We start from the raw sequence: 23,823 nt of genomic DNA, 5'->3' as shown, positions 1-23,823 counted from the left end.
TGAAGATGGCACAGACCGTCTCTATGTAAAGGAGGCTGAGTGCCAAAGAATTGATTGGCGCTTTCAAATTGTGGTGCTGGAGAAGACTCTTGAGAGTCCCTTGAATAGCAAGGAGATCAAACCAGTCAATCCTAAAGGAAATCAACCCTGAATACTCATTGGAAGGACTGATGCTGAAGCTGAAGCTCCAATACTTAGGCCACCTGATGGGAAGAGCTGTCTCACTGGAAAAGAAAAACCCTGATGGTGGGAAAGATTGAGGGCAGGAGGAGAAGCGGGCCACAGGGGATAAGATGGTTGGATGCCATCACCGATCCAATGGACATGGGTTTGAGCAAGCTCTGGGAGATGGTGAAGGACAGGGAAGCCTGGCATGCTGCTGTCCATGGGGTGGCAAAGAGTTGGACACGACTGAGCGACTAAAACATCTTCATGGATGACTTAGGCTCACGGCTGGCATCTCTGGTGATCTCTCCTGCCTCCTTCCCCTCCTCCAACCCCTATTCTGTTCAAGAGGTGGGAGATGCTCCTCCTGGAGGACTGGGAGCCCTCACATCCCCTTGGGGTTGGGATGCTCTGTGCCCATTCTCCCCCTTCACCCTTAGCCCGAGGGTGGGGGGTATGTAGTGCTTTCCTCCTGTGAGATTGTAGCTACTGTGGCAATCATTGTACTAGTTTGTAAAACACTGTTTTTAAAGAATAAAAGCAATATGAGATTTTCATATTAACTTTAAATAAAACAGAACTTTTAATTGAATAAACTACTCCCTCTTCCCTCTTCCTGCCACAATCCTAAGGGGGCTTCAAAGTGGACATATTTGACCCGGCTCAGTGCTGGCCAGGACTCTGCGGTCCCATCTCCACTAAGTGGCCCTCGGGTGTTTCAGTATCTTTCAGGGACAGTTTGTCCCCAAATAGCACTAGGAGTGAGGGATGGGTTGGGAGAAGGAAGGAGGAAAACAGGATATGTTTACAGGGAAAACTGCCAGTAAAATAAAACAGCATGAAAAAGAAAGACCCCCCCTTTCACTGAAGATCTGTGCTAAGATTGACTTATTTCTCTCACATGGGAGGGTTGCAGTTTGGAGGAAGCATGCTCTGTGATCTTGGGCAGGACAGTGCCCTCTGTGGGCCTCAGTTTTCCCATCTGTGAAATGGAATGGAACTCGTGGGGCTAGCTATCTGTCTTAGATGGTTTAAGATTTTAATCCCTGGAACATAAGAGTGGGAAAGCACAAGATGCTTTGGCTTTAAAATAATACAAACTAGAGAGATACTTTTAGGTCTTTTCAAGGTATTTAAAAAATACATTAAAAAAAAGCTCTCTATTTAATTTTGGACTGTGCTGGGCCTCGGTTGTTGCGCCAGGGCTTTCTTTACTTGCAGGGAGCATGGGCTGCTCTCTAGTTGCGGCGTGTGGATTTCTTGTTGCAGTGGCGTTTCTTGCTGCGGAACACAGGCTCTAGAGCTTGTGGGCTCAGTCGTTGTGGTTCATGGGCCTAGTTGCTTCTACATATGGAGTCTCCCTGGACCAGGGACTGAACCAGTGTCCTCTGCATCGGCAGGCAGATTCTTACTCACAGGACCACCAGGGAAGCCCCCTTTCAAGGTACTTTTTAAAGTGACCTGTCCACAAGGTGAGACGTCTGAAGAGGCAGATCTGGGGGAATCCCCCACCAGGGCATCTGGATCCTTCCTTGCTCCCCTGGTCCTTTGGTGGATTGAAGGGAACGTTGGATAAGAGAGGACATGTCAAGGGCTTGACTGTGATGTCAGTATCTTTTCACACGTCTGACAGTTCAGCCTGAGGTGTTCCTGGCTCTTTTGGCCCCAGGGCCTTTGCCAGGCATCCTCGGAGTAGGCTCTCTGGTGCTCCTCTAATCCAGGGGGCAACGTGGATGGAGAAAGTCCAGGCCCTACATATGCCCATCAGAGCCACCAGCATGGCTGGCCCGATGCTGGGGAGAGTATGGAGGGACAGTCGTGGCCGGACATTCACCTGTGCCAGGCCCTGCCTTCAGCTCCTCCCACCTGGCCCCCCACGGGTTCTCTGATTTATCTCTGTTTCACAGATGCACCAGCTGAGGCCCAGAAGTCCCTTGCCCAAAGTCACATGGCTGGAGGGGGGCAGAGCTGGGATTAGCCCAGGGCCTGAGTCAGTAACCATTACCTTATAACTGCCCAAGGATCCCCAAAAAGACAACAGTGAAGCTCATGCTTTCTCCATGGGCTGGAGGAGTCCCCAGCCCCTGGGAAGGAGAGACGGTCACGAGTGAAGGCACAGGAGGTCTGTCCTGCTCCCCAGCCGTCCGTGTTCTCCTCCTTGTGGGCTGTCAACATCCACATCTTTAATAACTGATTTACACATCTTCAAAAACAATTTAATCCCCTTCTCCCCCAGAGATGAGCACTGTTATCCACAGTTCCCTTTCTCCCAAACCTCTTCTGTGGTAAATTTACATGAAAACATGTATATGCACCCATGCATACACAATTTTAAGCTTAGATAGTATCATATACTGGTTGGCTATGCTGTTATTTGTTGTTTTCATGAAGCAGTGAGTTTTCAGTCTTGGTTGCACATTAGAATCATCTTAGACACTTGAAGAAATAACATAACATCTATGGCCCACCATAGATGAAATAATCCAAACTCTCCGAGGATGGCCCCCCAGCTGTTTTGTTTTTGTTTTTGTTTTTTGTTTTTTTATTTTAAGCTTTAGGGTATCTTGAGTGTGCAGCCAGAGTTAAGACCCATTAGTCTAGGAGACATCATCACATTAGTGTTGCAGACTATTCCACTTCAACAGCCAGAATGCTGTAGGGTGGGTTCATAGTCCTCTATTGATGGATGTTTAGGTTTTCAGTGTTATACACAAGGATGCAGGTAACATTCTTGTTTATAAATCTTTGTGTTTCTTAGGCTAGATTCCTGGAAGTAGACTTGTTAAGTCAAAGAGTAGTCACTTGTAAATTTTGAAGGATACCTCTAAATTGCTCTCCACAAAGGATGTACCTTCAGTAATAGTGTGTGAATACATGTTTCTTCTAATCCTTGTCCGCATATTATAGGTCCCTTTTTTCTTCTTCTTTCTCTTCTCCTTCTCCTTCTTTTCCCCACTTTTCCTTTTTGCCAATCTGGCAGGCAAGAAATAGCCCATTGTTTTGATTTGTACTTTCCTGATTACTAGTGAAGTTGACCATTTTTCTTACCGTTATAAGATATTTTTTATTTCTTTAGGAAGGGGAACTGAACAGCACTCTGAATATGGAGCATGGGGGTGTGAGCTTTTCTTTCCATCAACTAGTCCTGTAGTCATGTCTCTTCTTTCTTCCATCAAACATCCATCCACTCATCTATCATCCATCCATTTTCCTTTCATCATCTATCCATCTTATCATCCATCCATCTTTCCTCCATTCATCTATCTGTCATTCATCACTTCTCCATCTGTCATTCTTCCATCCTCTTCTCTCCCCTCTTCTCCCTCACTTTCCTTTCTTTCCTTTCCATCTATCCATCTATCCATCCCTCCATCCATCCATCCATCCACATCCCAAGTATCTTAGCCTGGTGAGTATGCTAGCCTGGGCTCCAAGGAGGCTGTAGAGATGAACCAGATGGAGGCCATGCTGTCAGGTAGCCCACAGTCTGGAGTGGACATAGAACCCTAACCACAGGACCCGACAGGGCAGCCTAAGATAGAGGTGCAGGTTGAAGGCCGAGAGAGGTTGGAGGAGTTCCTTTGACAGGAGGAATGAGGCAAGACCTGGAAGAGGGGGTAATGTTTGCTTGGGCCCATAAAGATAGAATTACAACACCCAGAGCAGCTACCGTTTCGTGAGCTCCCCTTGTATGCAGGCACTGGGCTGTGTACTTTTCAGGCAGTATCTCATCTCAACACTCACTTCTCACCACTCAGTTGGGGACCTTAGGCTATTTTTTTTTTTAATCACAAGACATAACAGATTTAGAGAAGCATCAGCTGAACTCCCTTGTCATGTGAATGGTCAGACTTTCCCAGAGAGGGCGAATCAGATGTCCAGGGTCATACAATGACCTTGTGGCAGAATTGTGCCCAGGGGCAGGGCAAGGATGAGCTGGGGAGATCTTGCTGATGTCCCTAACCCAGGCCAGGGTCTTTCTTGGGAACAACCTGGCGCCCCAAGCTGTGGGGAGTGGGGGGAGATTCTGAGCTGGTGGGCCTGGACTCCCACTTCTTACCCCACCCACTTCTTCACCATGTGAGCCTCAGCTTCATTTTCTATGAAATGGGGGCTCCTCTCCCAGGGGAGGTGTGAGAAGGAGCTCTGTAAAACTGAAATGGCCATCCGGAGGGTTGCACTTGGACTCACACTCTGGAGCGGCCTAACTTACCTATTCTCTCTCTCACCAGTACATGTGTGCTTTGAATGCAGTGCCAGAGAACATGTGTGGGAAACACCAAGCTTTTAATCTGTCCCCTGGAGGTGCCAACAGGTTGTGAATGAGGTTTCTGTATGCCTCATTCACCTCACCTCACCAAGGACAGCTGCCTTGCTAAAGGGGTGCACTGGCCAGGCACGTGGAAGGGGACTGTGTGGGCTGGCATATGCTCCAGAATGGGTGTGCATGTGTGTGTATGTGTGCCTGTGGGCATACTTTTTTTGTGTGTGCACACACATGTAAGTCTGCACATGTGTGTGCATGTATGCATGTGTGTATGCATGTGCATGTATGTGCGTGTGTGAGCCCCAGCCTCCACGGTGAAGAGATTCTTGTTATTGCTTGCATGGTTCAGACCATCAGCACAGGCATAGAGAAAATGCATATCGATGACAGACTTTGCTCATGAATTTAGTTTATATCCATTCACTGGAATACTTTTGGAGCACCTATTATATGCCACGCACTGGACTTGACTTTGCTAAAAAAAAAGAGGCAAGTTCTTTCTCCTTGTTAAGATTCAGTTGACATCTGTAAAATCCTGGTTGTAAGTGTGAGAAATGAGTTTATATTTTTGTTTCCCAAAATGTATTCCAGGATTTTGTTGATGTTCCACCAAAAGAATAAAAACTATTTTCTGTGGCCAAACACATTTGGCAACCACTGCGTTAAACAGAGTTACCCGTTTTAAACACTTTCAGGGCTTCTCAGAGTTTTAAAATACTAACGTGGGATTCTCTCAGACCTGTTAGTAGTTTCTGACTTTCAAACTTAGCACTTGTCATGGGATCTTATGACCTGGGTATAGTTTGGGTTTCTAGGCTTCGAAGGTCTGCTATCATTACTAGTTTGCTCATTCATTCGTTTATTTATTTACCTAACATATGTTTATTGAGCACCTACCATAGCCCAGTCACTCTTTGAGGTGCTTGAAGCCACAGCAGCGAACAGACAGATGTTTATTCTAGTGGGGCGAGAGGCCACCTACAAGTACATGAATCAATAACCATTTCTGGAAAACAAAGCAGGTCCTGGGATGGGCAGGGAGTGGTGAGGAAGGCTGTCCAGACAGGGCCATCTGGGAGGTGACACTTGAGCCCAGGGTGATAGAGGGGGACGGCGGGCTGGAAGCCTTGCAGCTGGTGCTTTGGAAGAGCTGAGGGATGTGTGTCGGGGGGTGGTCCTTCCCTGGGCCTCGGCCTCTTCAGCTGGCAGGGCACCCCACTGGCCCAGCCCTCTGTGGTTTCTATGGCACAGTCAGACCTCAGAGAGATGCTTCTCTGAGTGGTGAGTCAGTCTGATGGGGCTGTTTCTGAGCAAGGGCGGCTTCTGCTTCCCTATCTCCCCCTAGGAGCTTCTGGACCACGGAGTCCTATCTCAGTGTAACCCTGCCCAGGTCACCACGGAGGGCTCGGAGGGTCCTGCACCCCGCTGGCTGGCTGGCTGCAAGCACCACCTGGCAAAGCCTCTGCCTGTCCCGGTCACGGCCGGGTCCCCGGGGCCTGGCACTGTACCCACATTCCCATCCCTATCTGACAGATGGGAAAATGAGGCCAAGAGGCTCCCACAGCCCATCGCCTCAGAGGCCCAACCCTTTTCCAAGCCAGGGTTGTGACTCCAGGCCAGTGGGGTGGGGAGGGCAGACACTTCTAGGAAGGGAGGTGGGATCTGGGGGCCTCAAGCACCCTCCTGGCGCGTGTCTGCAGAGCTGCCCGGTGTGATTTGGGTCCCGGGAATTGGAAGGGGAATTGGAAATGGAGAGTAGGGAAGGAGGAAGAGGTCGGGTCAGTGGGGGAGGGCCAGGAGATCCGGGGGTGGGGGGTGGGGGCCGGAGGCAGGAGAACAGATGGGGAGGGGGCATGAGGGAGGGACCTCGGGGCCGGTCCAGCCCAGCGAGCCTCGACAGCCGGCCGGGCGCTTGGGAACGCGGCCCCTTCCCGGGCCCTCGTCTGCCCGCCCCGCGGGGCGGCCCAGGGACCCCTTTGAGGCGGCCGTCCTGGGAACGCGTCGGGCCGACCCCCGCCCGGGAGGGCTCCATGGCTGCGGCGCAATAACTCAGGCCCAGGTTTGGCCACAAAGCGGCCGCGGCGGGGGGCTGGCTGGGAAGGCGCGGGCTGCGGCGCTTGCTCGCGCTGCCCGGGTGGGGCCGAGGCTTGTTCCGCACCGCGGGCCGCCCCCGCCGCCCGCCCCTCGGAGTCTGGGGCTGGCCAGGCCCAGCTGGCGCCCCCAGGACTCCTGAGTCCCCGGCCCAGAGCGGGGAGCGGGCAGCAGGCGGCGGCGTCTAGCCCACAGCCGGGTGCCGCGGGTGGGTGGGCTGCGGCCCCCGCTGGCCAGATGTGCGCCTTGGAGGGTTGGGAGGCGGGGGCACCGGTACCGACTGGAGCGCTGATTGGCTCGCGGCTTTGGGGCGGGGCCGGGAGAGGGCAGTCGCTCGCTGTAGGGCCAGTCCTTGGATGTAATACATACAATAAATAAATACATGTCCTCGATTGCTTTTCAGCATATCACTTTTAACTTCAGAGCAGCCCCGTGAGGTAGGTACTGTGATTATCCCCCTTTCACAGAGGAGGAAACTGAGGCACACGGTGGCAAAACTAATTGCTCCATGTCTCACAGCTGGGATTTGCACACAGGATTTGCACACAGGCCCCCGACCCAGCGCAGAGCTTTGTCCCTGCCTGGCGCCCCAGGCGTATGTGTGGGGATTACGGGCGTGGGAGTGCAATTCTGAGTTTACTGACGTATGTTCAAGAAATTACAGACACAAGATTTACGAATCAGATATACTGATTCTGGGTTTCACTCACTCATTCACTTACTGAATGGATACTTTCTGACTTCATTCATTGCCTGGGTGTGTGTTTCTGATTCTGGGCTAGATCTTAATTTTGGGTGCTCAGTGCCAAGTGAAAAGGGCTGGGTCTCTGCCTTCAGGGAGCTTGCAGTTTAGTTGGAGGCGGGGTAGTGAGACTGACAATAAAGAGTGAGCAGTTACTCTCGTGCAGGTGGGGTGGCCTGTACGCCCTTTCTGGGGAGTCCCCTGGCAGGCCCCTGACCCTGAACTCGAAATCCCTGGAGGTAGGCACAACCTCTGAGCACTGAGTGGCTCTCGAGGTTCACAGGGGCACCTCCAAGTACCCAGGGAGGAGCTTGGAGGGGTGCCTCCTGATTTGCCAGATGAGGAAGGGTGATCCAGGGAAGCCCGTGACCTGGCCTTGGCTCGCACTGCACATATGTGGCAGAGATGATGTCCAGTTATTAGGCTACTCATTTCCAAGGTCCCCGTGTCCCACAGATGGGGGTCCTTACCCCCAGACCCTATCTCTAGTATGAGGGCCCATGTCTTCTGCATAGACTTAGGGCTGGAGATGGAGGTAGGTACTGATGCTCCGTCACTGGCACCCAAGTCCCTGAGCTGTCCCCACCCTTCTGGCCTCCAGTCCGGCCAGTAGAAGATAGCTGCCTTCATGCACCTACCACATCCACAGTTCGGTCTGAATTGGGTAACTGAATGGGCTTTATTCTGAATTTTGTGTCTCCACTGCCTCAAAATATCTATTGTTCTGGCTTGCCCTGGGAGCGCAAGGCCTGCTGTATGTTCGGGTCTGAGCTTGGTGTAAGGCTGGACCTGGCCTCAGACCTCTGTGTGCATTTCACCCTGTCTGACTTTTGTTAGGAGAGTTCCAAGTGTGCTCAGTTCTGTGGACAGAGGTCTGGCAGGAGGGGATAATGTTTACTGAGGCTTGGTGCTTGCTGAGCGCTTTATACATGTTTTTCATGAATACCCTCAACAGCCCTGTGAGCCTGGTCCCATTACACTTGCCATCCTGCAGGTGAGGACGCATGGTGGGTCAGCCTGAGGTTTGAGATCATGTGTCACAGCCAGGCTGCCTGACCTCATCACTAGGGAGCCACCTTCCTTCCGTACTCTCCCCCAGGAGCCGGACTGGGAGACAGACCCATAAACAGTGATGAACTCTGAGGCTGGTAACACCCAGCTGGTGGCCAAGTCCACACTCCCCCACTCTCCTCCCCCACTCCTGCCTGCCTGGGCCTACTCCTCAAGTCCAGCCCTGGGAGAAGCAGCTTGCACAGGCTGGGCGGGAGGATGGGGCCAGCCCCTGGGAACATTCGGGGTGGCTGGCTGGTGGACAGGGTTGTACCTGCTTCCTGGTTTTGTCGGAACTGCACAGCCAGGCTGACCCTCTGTTCTGTCGGGTGGGAGGTGCTTACTTGCTGCATTTAGGGTGGGGAGTCCTTCCTTCTGCTGTCCCCCACCCATCCCCAGGCCCCAAGAGTCCAGCTGGCCCAGCCCAGAAATCTGGGATGTGGTGGTTTGGCATGGATGGCCTTGCCGAGGGAACTCAAAGATTTAAAGGGCCCTGTCCTCTGGACCTCTCTCTGATTCCACGCAAACTGCCCCGTAAGCCCAGGACATGGCTGGTGAGCCTGCATCTTCCTCCCCACCAACATTTTCCCCAGAGGCTGGGTTTGAACCCAGGGCAGGAGCCCCTCTAGGGCTGTTTCCAGGCAGCCCTTCGGTGGACACCCATCGTAGCCAAGAGGCCCAGGAGCAAGCAGGCTTGCCCTCCCTTCTGAAGTCCCTCTCTCTGGGCACCGACCCTCTGCATTCCCTGCCCTCCACCCGCTCCTGCGCAGGCTTCCTGGAACCCAGGGACCCTGGAGGTTTCTAGGCCATATCGAGTTGCCTGGGTGGTTGTTTCCTTTTTTTTTTTTAAGGCCACGCAGGGTGGAGGAGCCGGGAGAGAAGCCTATGATTGGGCCGGGGCCAGCCTGGGGTGGAGGCCGACTAGAGCCCGTGCCTCCCAGGGTTGGGCTGTGGCCCCCAACCCCTACCTCAGAGAGGCCCAAAGCCCGGCCTCCCCTCCAAGCTGGGACCAGCCCTGCCTGGCATTTCCTGCCTCCCTCCCTTTCATTCTGCACCAGGCTCCCCAAGGACACCCTGGGGGGCGGGTGGTGGGGCCCACTCTCACTATTCTCCCTGGTGACCGGGGCCTGACTTGACCTATTGATGCCACAGACCTGCTGGGTGGCTAGGGGTGGGCTCCGCTGGATTGCTTCTCCCCAGGCTGCCCCTCCTGGCTGGACTGCTAGGCCAAGCTGGGCCCACCTTTGGGTCTGAGCCAGGAGGCCAGAGCTGATGGAGAGGACCCCTCACAGGCCTCTGGTCTGGGTGAGGGGTGGGGTTCTGGCAAAGGCTGGGGGGCTAGGGGGAAAATGGAGCTCCCTCCCAAGGGGAGGGAGCAAAGGAAGGACCCCTGGCGGGGTGGGTAGGAACCTGGGCTAAGGCCCCTTGGAGTTAATTCCTAGGTGATTTTGAGAAACCCCAAGCCCTTGGCAGCTCTGCCCTGCCCGCCCCCGAGGCCCACCACACACGTGGTTTTGCTTTTCCAGGCATCCTCCCCTGGTCGCCTCCCTCTGGGTGCCTTCTGAGCTCCTCCGGCCCCTCCCCCAGGCCTCATGGGCCCCCTCCTTCCTCCTTGACCCACTTTAGTCCCCTGTTGCTGGGGGAGGGGAGCACGCAGCCGGCGGCTCTGATCCTGGCTGCCTCCTCCGGCGTCCCTTGGGGCGGGTTCTGGATGGAGCCAGCAGGCTGAGCCGGCCCGGCCCCAGGGACTGGCACACGGAGTGCTCCGAGTGGCAGCTCCCTGCCCCCTCCCTGGACAGACAGTTCTGGACAGCTGCCCCTGCCCCGGGCCCCTGGGAGGCCCTGCCAGGGCCGGGCTCCGGTTTCCCCCAACCCCAGGGAGCTGTTGCTCCAGAGGTCCCTCCTACCACCGCCTCCTAGCTGAGCGCACTTCCCAGAGGGGCCCTGGGGCAGCGCCAAGCCCTAGCCTCCTCATTCTTCTAAAATCTCTGCTGGAGAGACTGGAGCTGGGGGTCAAGTTCCCTGTCTGCTGTTGATCTGTGTGAGTTGGGGAAAGCCACCAACCTTCTCTGGGCCTCCTCTATGGGACAAAGGATTTGGACCAGATAGCTAACCTTTATTGAGCATTTACTATGCTCCAAGGACCCGGCTAAGCATTTTGTGTTTATGATTTCAGAAGGGCATGGCAACCCACTCCAGTCTTCTTGCCTGGAAAATCCCACGGACAGAGGAGCCTGGCGGAGTCGCAAGGAGTCAGACACGACTGAAGCGAATGAACGCACACAGTGTTGTCACAGTGATATCATGGGGCATGTTTTCCTACACTCTGTTTTAGAGATAAGGCAACTGTGATACAGAAAGGGAAAGTAACTTGCTTAAAGTCACACAGGCTGTCCATGGAACCTCAGGGGTCAGAGCCAGGTAAACCTGATGAGATGAGTGTTCATTGCCCTGACATTTTAGAATCCATGCTGATACTAGGGCTGTTAACTCTTCCTGGGACTCTTGCATGGCAGTCTAAGGACTTGAGATCCTCCTCCAGGGGTCCTGCCTGAGCCCCGCCCCATCATTCCATCCTGCTCTGGTGTTGCCTGGATCCCCAGGCCCACCCCCTGCCCCGCAGCAGGCTGTGGGAAGCCAAGGCCCCAGGATGCCCGCCAGCTGGGATCTCAGTCCATCCTGAGTCGTTGTTCTGTGGTCCAGGGGCCTGGCCCCATATGGGATTGCTCCCCGCACAGGATGTGTGCTGGCTTCCAGCGCTGCCAACTGTAGGAGCCATGAGCCAGCGGGAATTTCCGCATGCCCGCCCTGCTTGACCACCGGCCTGGCCCTGCAGATCCCCCTGCACCCTCCCCCTCCTCCTTTCCCACAGCCCCGCTGAAAAACACAAATGTGAAAAAATAGGGTGGCAGACCCTGCGGGGTGCTGTTCAAATATGGTACCCGTGCTTCTCTAATCTCTGCATTTTTTGCCTTTCCCTCCTTGAGTCTTGACATCTGTCGGTCCTCTGGGAATCTTTTCATTTCATTGTCTTGCTAAATAGAGGAGGGGGTGGGTGGTGGTGGGGGGGGCTCTGGGAGCAAAGTCAGGATATCTATTCTTTTTTGCCTAATTTCCTCACTTAAATGTATCTTGTGATTAAACATTTTCTTAGCGAGCTTGGTCAGGGCTGCACTGAGTCTCTTTTCATAAACATTGGCAAGTGAATTTAACAGCCTTGTTTGTATTAGCTGGAGGTTTCATTTGCATAGTGATTGTTCTTATGAAACAAAATAATCACTTGCAGTTTATGAAACTGTATAAATACTGGGGTCTGGAGCCGGGTGCATGCACAGGCCTTTTCTTCCCACATGGAAATCCATCCATCCAGTTCGGGGAGAAAACCCAGGCTTCAGGAAGAGGATTTTCTTGCTGGAGAGGTGTTTCCAGGGCTGTGGGCATTGCCTGGTGGGTGGAACTTGTGGAGCCCATTCAGGGGAGGGGCATGGGAGGGAGAGAGGCTGAGGTGAGCGCAAGGAAATGTTCAGACTCCAGTATCTGCTCCTTTAATGTTATATTCTTTCTGCCTTTTTGATTAAGGTTGCAAACTGGTGGCCTGAGGCCCAGTGTTGCCCACAGATATGTTTTGATTGGGTTGTGCTGTGTCTGAAAGAAATAAACCAACATTAAAAAATGTGGAGATTTCACAGAAGCATTCATTCAGATTTCTTTGCTTCTCTCTCATAATAGCGGGCTGGACCTGGGACTGCTAGGCCCTCTGTCCTGCCTGGTGACAGTCCTGGTGGTGGGGGCAGGGAGGCTGCTCCGACAGGTGGGGTATATTCATCACAGCCCCTCTGCTCATGTCACCCCTTTATGTGCCTGCCGGCCCTGGGGGATTAGGGATCCTAATTCCAGTGGGTCTGCCCTCCCAGTTTCCTGCAAGCTTGAGGCTCCTGTGTTTCACTGAAACGCTCTGTAGGCCCCTGCTGATCTGTTATGAGATGTCTGCTCAGTCTCGGCCTATTTGAGGAGCTTCCCCTGGGCCCTCTGGCTCTGCCCCAGGGGCTCTGGGTTCCAGGCCTCCTGATGTCCATATTGGCCAGCAGAGATCTGGAAAAGGAGCCACTTTGGGAGGTCACACCATTATTCCCAGGAGCTTGCCTTTGCTCAGAACATTCCTGGCCTCCTCTTCAGCAGCTCCCTTTAGAGCCTACTGCCCCCAGAAGACAGGCATTTCATGATCTCACGCTGTTTTTTAGACTCAAGCAGCATCGCCCAGCTTGGTCAGCAGGCTTGGACCGAATAACTTCTTAGCTGATTCTAATACATTTTCAATCTACTCGTGTTGGGTGGACCTAGAATAATACCTGTACAGTTGCAGATAGTTTGACAGAGGATCTGGGCTGGAGTTGGCTTTAGAGCTAAGGAATAGTGCCTGCCCCCCACCCCCCAGATGACCCAGAAGGGCCCTCAGCTATTTGGTAGCCTATTTGGAAGCCCCCGTCACATTATAGGAGGAAAAGTCAGAAGTAACAAAGAAAGTGGGCCAAACAGATTAATGCCAACAACTTCTTCATTCTGCAGAACTCTGTCCCTTAGCCTGGGTATCTTGAGCACCGCTTAGAAAGTAGCTCCTGTAAATCCCAGTGTACCTCCAGGCCTTCATCATGACAGCCCTGGTTGAAAACTATACTCTGGGTCTGATTTCCTTTGTATAGTGTCTCATGTTATCCTCACAACAGCTCTAAGTGGTAGTTATGTTATGTTCATTTTGTAGATGAGAAAACTGAGGCTCTGAGGCCCAAGGTTACACAGCTGGTGAATGGAGGAGCTGAGATTTGAACCCAGGCCTTCTGGCTCTAGGGCCCACCCTCCTAATATCTGCTACCTATCTATGTATCTAGATATATATATATATATATACACATTTATAGTAATACATATATATACATATATAGTAATACGTATATGTGTGCTGCTGCTAAGTCGCTTCAGTCGTGTCCGACTCTGTGCTACTCCATAGACGGCAGCCCACCAGGCTCCGCTGTCCCTGGGATTCTCCAGGCAAGAACACTGGAGTGGGTTGCCATTTCCTTCTCCAATGCATGAAAGTGAGAAGTGAAAGTGAAGTCCCTCAGTTGTGTCCGGCTCTTAGCGACTCCATGGACTACAGTCTACCAGGTTCTTCCGTCCATGGGATTTTCCAGGCAAGAGTACTGGAGTGGGGTGCCATTGCCTTTTCCGACATATATGTGTAGATAGATTACATACATATATAGTAATACGTATATATGTAGATAGTAGATATATATACATACATAGTATATATGTATATATATATATAGTTTGTCCAACTATAAAATAAGGAAAATGTCCCCACCTCCTAGGAGTATTACAAGGATAAAATGACCTAAGATCTTATTGTTACATCTACTGAGACTTCCCAAGTGGCTCAGTGGTAAAGAATCCACCTTGCCAGTGTAGGAGACCGTGGAAACACAGGTTCAATTCCTGTGCAGGAAGATCCCCTGGAGGAGGAAATGGCAACCCACTGCAGTATTCTTGCCTGAAGAGGAGCCTGACGGGCTATAGTCCATGAGGTCTCGAAGAGTCAGACATGACTGAGCACACACACACACACAGCCTCTCCTGATTAGAGCAGGAATATGGACTCAGGCATGGTGAGGTTTTTCTTTTTTTTAAACTATTCTTAGATGGTGTCATTAGGCATGATGCTTTCTTTACTTTTCTATTTTTGATCATTTCACTGCTCTGAACAGAATTTTCCCTCAAGATCGTGAGGTTGTAAATTTCCTTTGGAGAGGCTTGCACCTGTAACTATTTGAGGCAGGGAGTAGCACGGAGAAACCTGTAGGGTCTTCTGGAAAGAGAAAGAGCAAACAGCTAAGCCAGACATTCTGTTTTGATAGAACTGGCTGGCTGAAGAGGAATCCTATCAGTTGGGATGGAAGATATGAAATCCAGGTTCAAAACAGCTCAAGCATAAAGAGGATATAGTATCTTATACGACCCGAAGTCTGGAGGGAGTGTGCCTTCAGAGTGCTTAGAGAGGCATTGAACACTGTCAGCAGTAACTCAGGTGCCTTCTGTCTTTATGTTCTGTCCTGCTTAATGTATTGGCTCTTGCCCACAGATGTCTCCTCATGGTGAAGAAATGGCTGCATTGGTGCCAGACATCACACCCTCACTCATCAATGTCCCAAAACCAGAAGAGAGAAGCTCCCTTACACAGGTCTGTCTTTAGAGGAAGGATACTTTTCCTAAGTGGCCCTCTGGTCCCTCCCTTGTGTCTCATTGGTAAGAACAGCCTCCCCTGCAGATCCTAGACCCACACAGGCTAGGGTATAGAGTATCACTCCTGGGGCTCATGAGTGTCTCAGATTTCCTTAGATTTAGTGGCTTCTGGAGATAGCAACTCATTTGGGTCAACAAGAAAGAAATGGATGTGGGGAGGTACCCAGTGCTGTTTGGGGACAAGCAGTCTCCAGGAGGCCTGTGCCAACGCCTGTGTCTCTTCCCATGCAAGGTTCTGGAATACCTGCCTCTTCTCATTCTGGCCCTCTCCCATATCCTAATCTTCCTAGTCTCTCTTTCCCCACTTCCTGTTCTAGGACTGCATCATTCCTTTGTCTGTCTTTCCCTCTGATGGAATCACTCGCCCCTCTTTCTTGTCTGATTGGTTCATTCTCCTCCTTCTGGACTCCGTGCAGTGCCGCCTTTCCTGACTACTCTTCTCCCAAACTGAGTCCACTACTCTTGATCTCTATTTTTTAAAAATTGTCGTGTTAGTCTCAAGAGGAATTTATTTTTGTGTTTACTTGTTTACAGTCTTCCTTTTGCACTGGACTCTCAGCTCTATCTGGGACAGGGAGTTTGACTTGTTCACTCTATGTCCCTAGGCTTTAGGAGAAGGACCAGTGGGGAGGAGGAGGGATTCAGCAAGAGCCTGGCATGGAGCAGGTGTTTAGTAAATATGTATTGAATGGAGGACCCACCCGAATCCCCCGTCTCTTTCCTCTGCTTCATCTATTTCTGTCTTCCTCTCCCTTGGACTCTAGATTCCTTCCTGTGTTCTTGGCTCTTTGAGGAAGAGGAGAGACAAAATATCTCCATGAGACTGTGGACCATTTTCTCTTTACAGTGGCCAGGTTGCTGGTGTCAGCCTGTATAGATGCCTGGCCCAGTGGCTGAAGCCAGTGGGCAGCACGGATGCACGTCTGGACGTCTGGATCTGACTCTTGCCCACATGTGTCCCGAGGACTCATGGCTTTGCCCCAAGGACGCAAAGGAGGTTATTTTTTGTGGCTGGGAGCTCCCTCACCCGTGAGACTGAGGAGCTGGCCCCTTTGCGGGGCTTATTGAGTCCATCCCATTCCTGGCAAAGCCATTCAGTTATCAGTCTTGCTGATTCTAAATTGTAAGGCTGGCATGGGAGCAGCTCATTATTTTAGACAAGACAAAGGTGGAGAAGGTTGGCTGTAGTTCTTTGAAGTTTAAAGACAAGGAATCTGAATACTTTTGAGGAATTTTTTGACCCAAATAGTCAGGTTGACCTTTGACTCAGATGAAGTGGATTCTAGGGGACACTCCCATGATGTGTCATCATAGGACTGGGCAGGGGGAGAGAAGGGGGCAATCCCTGGCTAGGTTGGCACAGCGCACAGCAGGGGTCTTGACCCAAAGGTGGTGGGTGGAACAGGTTAGATGCACTTGAAGCTCTTCCTCATTTGGGTCCTCAGACTGCCGGAGACATCGCTCAGTGCTTCAGGCTGAGGTCTCTCCTGCAGGGCAGAGAAAGAACTTGCTTGTGGCTGCAGACCTCTTCTCCATGGCTGGTTGTACAAGAAATCACAGCCTTGCTCCTGTGTGCAGGCGAGACCCAGCGTGTGTGTGCACGGGTCCATGCGGGCCTTGCCTGGGGCCCGGCGCCCACCCCAGGGACCCTTTGGGGAATGCGTTGGCTGCAGTTTGAGCCTAATGAGCAAAGTGTTAGGTGGTGGGGCTGTAGGTTCCCTGCCGAAGCTTGGTCTCCCCAAGGCCCCCAAAGTGGAGCCATTGAAGACAGCGGAGGCTTTCCTAGCGCCTGCTGTTGCTTTTAGGGATCTTGCTTATGTTGCCTTTTCTTTTTCAGTGGGAAGTGTCGGTGTGAGTAATTATATATATTTTCACAAACTCGAACTATGCTTCATTTAAACTTCTATAAACATGTCTGTATAATTCTAATTAACTGCTCGCATAAAGCCATCAGAAAGTTACACGGGGAAAGCTCATTTGCCAGACTGTTGCCTAAAAGCCAAGGAAAATATTATGTTCTTCCAACAAACGGACTATTCATGTAGGCTGTTCCCAAGATAAACAGGAGATATTTGAGGACAAGTGAGATTTGAAGCAGGGATGGCCGAGCCTCTTGTAAGTGGTGTTCAGCAGTGTTGGCAGGGTGGGTGGCTTGATTGAGTGATAAATGCTCTTCAAGAAAAATGGCCCGGACTTGGAATGTGGGGTCAGGACCCTGGAGATGGGCCATCTCGTGGTGCTCTTGTTAAAGTCTGTGGGCAGGAGGCCACTCTGAATTAGTGAAAAGTCTGAATCAGAGGAGAGTCATGCTCTTTCGGTAGTTTGTGCTGGGGTTCCTAAGAAAGTGTGGGCAAAAGAGAGTCTTGGGGCTGCTTTAATAAGTGGGTCGGGATGATTCAAAGTCAACCTCCATTCATTCCTTCTTTCATTCACTCCTCCAGTCGATTATTGCTGGGCACCTGTCATTGCCACGGTAGGGCTCTGGGTATGCCAGCCGATAAAATGTCAACATCTGTGCCCTCCTGGAGCCCGTGTCTAGTGGCTGGTGGTGGCGGGGGATAGTGAACACGGTAAGTGAGCACCATCGTGTGCTCTGCCAGTGATCAGGGCCCAGGGAGAGAGTGAGGGGGCGAGGGCTGGGAGCCCGACTTGCTGGGTGGGGTCTTAGGTTGAGTCAAGGAAGGCCTGCCTCCCTGAGGAGGAGACTGAGTGAAGACATGAAGGAGGCGCAGACTTTCCGGGTAGTGGGAACAGCATGTGCAAAGGCCCTGTGCAGAAGAGTGCTTGGGTGTGAGAAAGGTGAGAAGGCCCAGGTGCCTGGGGCTGAGCAGGTGATGGGGAGAAGTGGGTGATGACGTCAGACAGCTGATTGAGCGGCAGGGAAATGTAATCCAGCCTTTTATTACATGCAAGAAGACACTTTTTAAAACAACTTTGTGGTTGCACCTCTTGGTACGTGCCGTCTTAGTTCCCGGACGGTGCATTGAACCTGCTCCCTTGGAATTGGACGGCAGAGTCTTAACCATTGGACCATTCCAGGGAAGTCCCAGAAGAAGATACTTCTGAACTGCTTTCCTTTACTTCATAAGATGAAAAAGACTTTACACTTGCTGCATCGCAGATGGTATGAATAATACACAAAAATATAGAGAAGAAAATAAACCCCCCCCCAAATATCCCTTTGCAGGGGGTCACTGTTTCATGTCTGGGATGCTCCTTTCATGCCTTCTCATTTTATCAACTCCTTTAGCTTCTTCCCTCCCAGCCTTTGCGAAGGTTGTTGAGAAATGCTCAGTCAGGCTTCTGCTTATTATCACAGGTGACTGTTTTGAGATGGAAGATTGAGGAGTTTTTATTGTGCCCTTAAAAAACTTGAAATTGGAGTGCAGGTAGTTTTTTAGGTGGTTTTCAACAGCTGAAAAAACGGTTGCAAAGGAAGCCCCTGGAGGGCTGATGGTTTTGTGTAGACACAAACATTCAGTGGTAACAGTGAACTTTTTTTGAGTCCTTACTAGGTCTTAGGTGCTAGACATAAGTAGTTTTCACTCAGTTCTCTTATTTTTGCCAATGTTTTACTGTGGGTAACACACACACACAAAGAAAAAACAAACAGAACATAAACTTTACTCTTTAGACCATTTTTGAGTGCACAGCTCAGGGTATTAAGTGCGATCATGTTGTGCAGCCTTCTCCACTATCCATCTCCATAATTTTTCATCTTGTAAAACTGAAGTTCTCAACACATTAAACAATAACTCCCCACTTCCCTCTTCCTCCAGCCCCTGGTAACTACCATTTTCATTTCTGCCTCTATGGATTTGACTACTGTCAGTGCCTCATAGAAAAATGGAATCCTACTGGGGACTGCCCTGGTGGTCCTGTGGTTAAGGCTGCAGGGGGAGAGGGTTCCATCCCTGGTTGAGGGTCCCACAGGCTGTGTGGCTTGGCCCAAAAAAAAAAAAAAAAAAAAAATGGAATCATACAGTGTTTATCTTTAGCACAATGTCCTCAAGGTTCATCCGTGATGTAGCATCCACTGAATAGGTACACTGTATTTTGTTTACCCATTCATCTGTCAGTACACACTAGGTTATTTCCATCTCTTGGCTGTTGTGAACAATGCTACTATAAACATGGGTGTGTGTGCATCTGTTTAGCACCTTTCTTTCAGTTCTTTTGACTATATACCCAGAAATAAAACTGCTGAATTATATGGTAATTCTACTTTTAATTTTTTGAGGTATGGCCTTACTGTTTTCTGTAGTGGCTACACCATTTTATACTCCCACCAACAATGGACAAGAGTCCCATTTTCTTCACATCCTTGACACTTGTTTTTTTCTGTTGTCTTTTCTAATCTTTTTTGATAGTAGCTATCCTATTGTATGAGGTGGTATCTCACTGTAGCTTTGATGTGCATTTCCCTAACGATTAGTGATGCTGAACATCTTTTCATGTGCTATTGACCATTGGTAGGTCTTCTTTGAAGAAACATCTATTGAAGCTTTTTACTTATTTTTGAATCAGATTGTTTGTTGTTTTGTTGTCGAGATTTTTGAGTTTTCCATATATCCTGGATATATGACTTGCAAGGGCTTCAATGGTAACTCAGATGGTAAAGAATCTACCTGCATTGCAAGAGACTGGGGTTTGATCCCTGGGTTGGGAAGATCCCCTGGAGAAGGGAATGGCTACCCTCTCCAGTATTCTTGCTTGGAAAACCCCATGGGCAGAGGAGCCTGGCGGGCTACAGTCCATGGAGTTGCAAAGACTTGGATACAACTGAAGTGACTGAACATGCATGATCATTTACAAATCTTTTCTTTCCGTCTGTGTCAGTTTTCTTGCAATTTTGAAATAACCTCTATGAAGTTGTTGTCATTATTATTGTTGATAAGAAACTGAGGATCAGGGAGGTTATTGACTTTCCCCAAATCACACAGATAATCAGAGCTCAGATAATGGTACCTCAACATTTGAATCCCAATTCTGGGCAAGAGTTAGGGTTCCAGGCACCATAAGGCCATCTGCATGAAAAGCCATGTGAAGGCATTCGGGGCATCCTGATGGCGAGGAGCCTGACTTGCCCCCTCCCACCCCCAGGCTTACCTGCTGCCCTTCTTCTCTGGGCCACGTCGAGGTGTCTGCCTCTCTGCTGTACTCTCAGGAGAGGCATCTTAGAAGGTTCTCTCTCGGTGCTGTGGGTTGGGTGGGTCAGAGGTGGATACCTTCATGCATATCAGTTCAGCCCAGTCCTTGGCATGTGGCAGCCCTTTTTAATAAGCAGAGCTTTTATTACTAGCGAATTCTTGTAAAACCCTGTCGGGCCTTAGAAGAGGGATACCTGTAGCCGTCTGTGTCTCAGGGGCTGAGTGAGTTAGACTTGGATGTGAGGGTCAGTTTGTAGCTGCTTCATTCATTCACTCCCTCATTCATTCATATCCTGGTGTGATTTTTTTTTTTTTTCCCAGCAAGGAGATTCCCCTGGTCTCAAGTTTCCGGAGGCACCCGGTACAATCTAGATTCCAATTAGCTTAATTGCTTCATATTAGACTTCTTAGAAAAGATTTTTTTTTTTCCCTGCTGATGGCTGCGGTTCCAGGAATGTCTACCCCCACCGTCTTCCTTCCTGCCTCCTCCCAAGCTTGTTTCTTTCAACTTTATTTCTCCAAGACTGGCCGACACCTCAGTCTTGTTAGTCTCAGGGCTATAGCATCAGTTCATGTTGGAGAGGCCAAAGCAGGTTGGAGAAACAGAAAAAACAGCGTGGACACCAGAAAAAAAAATTGTATATGAGATATATATATATATATATATATACAGAATGTATAAAGCAGTTTAATGTGAAATTTATATGTATCATACACATGTGTTGATACATATACATATCTCTTTAAACAGAAAATTCCTCTTTAGTTGTGTGTGTGTATGTTTCAGTGAAAGAACTTGGACACAGACTCTACCCTGAGTTCTGACCCTCTCCCTTTTCCTCTGGCCATCAACACCAGATTTTTTAAAAAGTACTTTCAACAACCAGAGGAAACAGTTACATCCTGATTGACACACAGGATGTTGGAGCAGCATTCTTGCTGTTAAGTGATCAGGATTTCAGCCAAGGGAATATAATGAAATCCACATAAAAATTTATTTACCTAATGAAAATCCTGGAGTAATGCATAAGTGGTTCTCTGATAATAAAATGCAAATCTAAAACTATAACCAGGAGGACAATAATCTTCATTAAACGTATTGTCTAGAGGAAGCCCATGACATCCACTTAACAGTGATTTGATTTGTTCAGTAATTTCCACGTAATATTTAAACTTTATTTCGAGCCTTAAAAACCCACCCATGAGTTTTTTTCCCATCAGCGAGGAGGGCAGCTGCTGGTGGGTGAGGGTGCCTGCCTGGCGAGTTTCGTGGCCTCTGCACTGGGCGCCTAGAGCAGTCCTTTTCTAGGCGACTCGGTGTCTGCTGGAGAGACGGGGTCCAGGGACAGACAGCGAGGGGTCAGGTTTCCTTCTGTGGAGGAGACCCAGAAAAGCGCCTCCTGTTCTGTAGGAAAAGTAAGATCAGACGACTAGAAGGGTTTGGAGGAGGGGATGTGAGCCTGAGCCCAGTGCTCCTGCCTCCTGGAGATCTGACCAGGGCTGAGGACTTCAGCGATGCTCTCCCATCACTCGAGTGCTGGGTGGACATCTCTGCAGATGCTGCCAGGACCACCTAGCAGCCTCCGTCCTTTAGGATTGAAGTGACTGGACATTGGAAGCAGGTTAGAAGCGCTTTGGAAGCAGGCTGGCCTGGTTGGGAACCTGGCTCTGCCACCTGTAAGCTGAGTGACAGTGGACGTGGTCCTCAAACCCTGGGAGGTGCAGGGTCCTTGTCTGGGAAAGGGGAGCTCTAGTTCCCACCTCCAGGACCAATGCTAGAAACATGTGCAGAGCCTGTATAGTGTTGGGTTGGGGCCTACGGTACTTTGCTATGGGCTCAAAGCCTCTTGGGTAGCTTAGACACATGATAGGAAGGAATTTGAGTCTGGCTGCGTGCACACATGCTCATTCTTCAGTCTGTTTGCAGCCCTATGAGCTGCAGCCCGCCAGGCTCCTCTGTCCATGGGATTCTCCAGGCAAGAATACTGGAACGGGTTGCCATGCCCTCCTCCAGGGGATCTTCCCGACCCAGGGATCGAACCTGCGTCACCTGCGTCTCCTGCTTTGCAGGTGGATTCTTTAGCGCTGATCCACCGGAGAAGCCCTTGTGTCTGGGTCCGTCTGTCCAATTTGAAACTGATGATCTATGCCCTAGAGGACCAAAATGAACCTTTGAGATTTTGAACAATCATGAAATCCCAAATAAACAGCAGATTAAGGCTATCGTGTGTGTATGTATGTGCACATGTGCTTGTATGTGTGTGACGTGTTTTCATCAAAGAAATGATATTAACATCCTTGCAAACCTTTTTTTCCTCCCCCTTTTCTTTTCTTATCAAGTTGCAACTTTGTTTCCCTTTGACTTGATGCAGTGTGCTGTGAAAATCTATTAAAATTAAAGGAAGATGACAAAATCAGCTGTAATCTCCTTCTAGAGGGAGCATGGGACCGCGGCTAAGAACGGAGGCCTTTTCAGATGCCAGCCAGCTCAGGGCTCACTAGCCGTGTGCCCTTGTCCTTCCTGGCCTCAGTTTCCTTGCCTAGAAGGCTGCATTAACATGGTTTTTCTGCACAGTAGTGAAGATTAAACAAGATAATGTGTGTAAAGTGCTTGGCAGAGTGCTGGCACTCAGTCAGCACTTGATAAACGGGAGCTGCTTTGTTGTCTGAGAAAAGGTTGTGCTGAACAGAGGCCCGGTGAAATGGAGAAGTGAGGCTGTTATCCAGGTGGTGCTGCCAGCCGCTGGCAGGCCAGCCAGCCCTAGTGCCCAGAGCTTCCATCCAAGGGCTGGCTCAGGTTACTCCGGCCCATTAACAATGCTGGTCTGAGCTTGGAGCCTCTTAAGTTCAAGGTCGATCACAGGCCTTGTCCCCCACCGGGCCTCTCTGCTTTGCCGAGTCATTAGTCACCAGGGTGGCCTGATGAGAACGTGGGGATGACTCAGTGAGGCTGATCCCCTCTTCTGGGCCACACCCCAGGGCAAGGCCTTGCTGGCAGAGGGTCTGCAATTGAGCTTCCATTCACATTCCTGGAAAAGCAGTTAAATCCTGGCTTTGCATCCGACTGGCCCGGCAAGTCATTTCACCAGTCTGAGCCTCAGTTTTCTCATCTGCTAAATGGGGGTGGCACTAGTATCTTATCTCAGAAGGTTGCTTTGAGGAGGCTGAGCAATCCTGCTGATATTCTCCCAGGCAGACTTCCTGGAGGAGGAGGAGGGCTCCGACCACATAAATGATGAAAGACAAGGATGAGTGATGGATAACCGAGAAGAAAGGAGAGCAGGGGAGAGCTGTGGGCTGAGGGGTGGGGGTAGAGGAGGCAGGGAGATGAAAGGTGCTAAGAAAGCTCTGCTTGATAACAATGTGGGTCTCATCCCTCCTGACTGATGGAGGGCCTAGCAAGGGGCCTTGCCTTTGCAAGAGAAAAGATGAGGCAGCAGCAGTCTCTTGGCCTGAAGTAACTTGTCTTCAAAAATTCCTGCAGGAGAGACTTAGGCAAATGAGTCACCTTTCAGCCCAAATGCACCCACAATTCTTGTGTATTGGGTGTTGGCCCCCAAACAACAGAGTTCCTGCTCCTGCTCTTGTTGGGATTAATTTATCAGCTGGCCAGCCAGGGAGATGTGATGCTGATGGGTTTACCCCGTAGGACCATCTCTGGGGTAGGGAGAGAACCATCCGGGGACACTTGGCACACCCTCCAGTGACCTTTTGTGGGTGTCAGAGCAAACTTGTGGCCAGCCGGCTGGCTTTGGAGCGCAGCCTCGTTTGAGCACGGCCTCTGAGGCTGCAGAGGGCCTGGGGCTGTGGGGGGTTGTAATACCCTGAGGCCTGTGAGCCCACACAGGGGCCTGAGTGACAGCTAGATGAGGGCTTCGCACAGCACACCGGCAGCCAGGGGGAGGGCAGGAGAGAGCGCGGCAGGGGCAGAGGGGGGCTGCCAGCCAGGGACAAAGGCAGAGAGGAGAGAAACAAAGGAAGGGAGAAAATCCCCTCTCCTTACAACCTCTGAGTTAGAGAAAAATGTGGTCCACTACCCCACCATGCTTTAGCGTGAAACT

General features: G+C 50.6%; 1 protein-coding gene and 1 long non-coding RNA gene across 2 annotated transcripts in view; both read left to right on the top strand.

Moving 5' to 3' along the window:
* Window positions 1-23,823, top strand: part of ZNF423 (zinc finger protein 423) — a 345,950-nt gene that overhangs the window by 10,267 nt on the left and 311,860 nt on the right. The gene's annotated exons all lie outside the window — the stretch shown is intronic.
* On the top strand, window positions 6,352-10,966 carry LOC133053957 (uncharacterized). Its single transcript, XR_009692355.1, has 3 exons — window positions 6,352-6,491; window positions 6,927-6,960; window positions 10,492-10,966. It is a non-coding gene; the product is annotated as an uncharacterized LOC133053957 (long non-coding RNA).

The sequence above is a fragment of the Dama dama genome, chromosome 4, assembly GCF_033118175.1.
Source record: "Dama dama isolate Ldn47 chromosome 4, ASM3311817v1, whole genome shotgun sequence".
Lineage (NCBI taxonomy): Eukaryota > Metazoa > Chordata > Mammalia > Artiodactyla > Cervidae > Dama > Dama dama.
The sequence above is the reverse complement of the archived record's forward strand: the minus strand, read 5'-3'. Positions and strand labels throughout refer to the sequence as shown.